Below are 2,500 nucleotides of genomic sequence, written 5' to 3'. Positions count from 1 at the left end.
GGAGGCTGATAGTGTGTAATGTATTCTGTGTGTTGCAGGCCAGAGGAGGCTGACAGTGTGTAATGTATTCTCTGTGTGTTGCAGGCCAGAGGAGGCTTTGGGAGGCAGTCAAGAGGAGGAGAGCTCTCTGTAAACGCAAGTCCTGGATGAGCAAGGTACAGCACACAGTGAGTTTGAATCCCTCTTAGCTGTGTGTGTGTGTGTGTGTGTGTGTGTGTGTGTGTGTGTGTGTGTGTGTGTGTGTGTGTGTGTGTGTGTGTGTGTGTGTGTGAACGCACATGCGGGCATGCATGGCTGAGTGTGTGTGTACGTGTGTGTGTGTGTGTGTGAACGCGCGTGCGGGCATGCATGGCTGAGTTAGTGTGTGCGTGTGTGTGCATGTGTGCGTGAGTGTGCATGTGTGCATGTGCGTGCAATGCGTTTTTTTGTACACGTGTGTGTACGTGGTAGAGTCACTCTAAGCTTTAGTCTCTGTGTTTGGGCCAGCAGGTATTTCCAGGGAAGAGACCTGACTCTGACTCCGACCCACAGCAGCCCCGGGGAGCATCGCCCACCTTGATGACTCCAGGTGTGTGGGTGTTTCACATATTCTTTACATTATCCCAACTCCAGGCTTATCATTTTGGAGATTTTGACCTACTCAAATGAAATGTATTTATAAAGCCCTTCTTACATCAGCTGATATCTCAAAGTGCTGTACAGAAACCCAGCCTAAAACCCCAAACAGCAAGTAATGTAGGTGTAGAGGCACGGGGGCTAGGAAAAACTCCCTAGAAAGGCCAGAACCTAGGAAGATACCTAGAGAGGAACCAGGCTATGAGGGGTGGCCAGTCCTCTTCTGGCTGTGCCGGGTGGAGATTATAACAGAACATGGCCAAGATGTTCAAATGTTCATAGATGACCAGCATGTTCAAATAATAATAATCACAGTAGTTGTCGAGGGTGCAACAGGTCAGCACCTCAGGAGTAAATGTCAGTTGGCTTTTCATTCATAGCCGATCATTCAGAGTATCTCTACCGCTCCTGCTGTCTCTAGAGAGTTGAAAACAGCAGGTCTGGGACACGTAGCACGTCCGGTGAACAGGTCAGGGTTCCATAGCCGCAAGCAGAACAGTTGAAACTGGAGCAGCAGCACGACCAGGTGGACTGGGGACAACAAGGAGTCATCAGGCCAGGTAGTCCTGAGGCATGGTCCTAGGGCTCAGGTCCTCCGAGAGAGAGAGAAAGAAAGAAAGAATTAGAGAGAGCATACTTAAATTCACACAGGACACCGGATATGACAGGAGAAATACTCCAGATATAACATACTGACCCTAGCCCCCCGACACATAAACTACTGCAGCATAAATACTGGAGGCTGAGACAGGAGGGGTCAGGAGACACTGTGGCCCCATCCGACGATACCCCCGGACAGGGCCAAACAGGCAGGATATAACCCCACCCACTTTGCCAAAGCACAGCCCCCACACCACTGGAGGGACATCTTCAACCACCAACTTACCATGCTGAGACAAGGCTGAGTATAGCCCACAAAGATCTCCCCCACGGCACAACCCAAGGGGGTGCGCCAACCCAGACAGGATACTCATGATTATTAGTGACCTGTAAACAGTATTATTTTAAGGAGTTGTTATTGGAGTATGTTAACTCACATAACTAAATGTATATGAACTATTATTGTGCCTGGTGTTTAAAGGCTTAACCCCGTCCAGCGATGGGCCGTCGTCGGGGGCAGCCCTGACCTGTCTGATCCGGGAGCCAGAGCTTCAGCTGTGTGAACGACTGGGAGACGGAACCTTTGGAGTCGTCAGGAGAGGAGAGTGGACCGGACCGACTGGACAAGTGGTGAGGGAGTGAGTGAGGGAGTGAGTGAGTGAGTGAGTGAGTGAGTGAGTGAGTGAGTGAGTGATACTTAATCTTGAGAAAACCAGAAAATACATCTATTTTAACAACAAAATATTAGAGAACGATTTCATGACAGTTGGTTCACAAAGTAAAACATGTCATTCTCCCTCCATCCCTCCCTCCTCCCTCCCTCCACCCTCCCTCCCTCCACCCTCCCTCCCTCCTCCCTCCCTCCCTCCTCCCTCCCTCCCTCCCTCCCTCCCTCCCTCCATCCCTCCCTCCCTCCCTCCCTCCCTCCATCCATCCCTCCCTCCACCCTCCCTCCCTCCATCCCTCCCCCTCCCTCCCTCCCTCCCTCCATCCCTCCCCCCCTCCCTCCATCCCTCCATCCCTCCCTCCCTCCATCCCCTCCCCCTCCTCCATCCATCCTTCCCTCCATCCCTCCCTCCCTCCATCCCCCCCTCCCTCCACCCTCCCTCCCTCCCTCCCTCCTCCCTCCCTCCATCCCTCCCTCCCTCCCTCCCTCCCTCCATCCCTCCCTCCACCCTCCCTCCCTCCCTCCATCCCCTCCCCCCTCCTCCATCCATCCATCCCTCCATCCCTCCCTCCCTCCATCCCCCCTCCCTCCCTCCTCCATCCCCCCTCCCTCCCTCCA

The 2,500-nt window shown here is 53.6% G+C and overlaps 1 pseudogene; it reads left to right on the top strand.

Moving 5' to 3' along the window:
- LOC115195464 (activated CDC42 kinase 1-like) overlaps window positions 1-2,500 on the top strand; it is a 16,269-nt pseudogene that overhangs the window by 3,018 nt on the left and 10,751 nt on the right.

This window comes from Salmo trutta, chromosome 6 (assembly GCF_901001165.1).
Source record: "Salmo trutta chromosome 6, fSalTru1.1, whole genome shotgun sequence".
NCBI classification, from domain to species: domain Eukaryota; kingdom Metazoa; phylum Chordata; class Actinopteri; order Salmoniformes; family Salmonidae; genus Salmo; species Salmo trutta.
The sequence above is the reverse complement of the archived record's forward strand: the minus strand, read 5'-3'. Positions and strand labels throughout refer to the sequence as shown.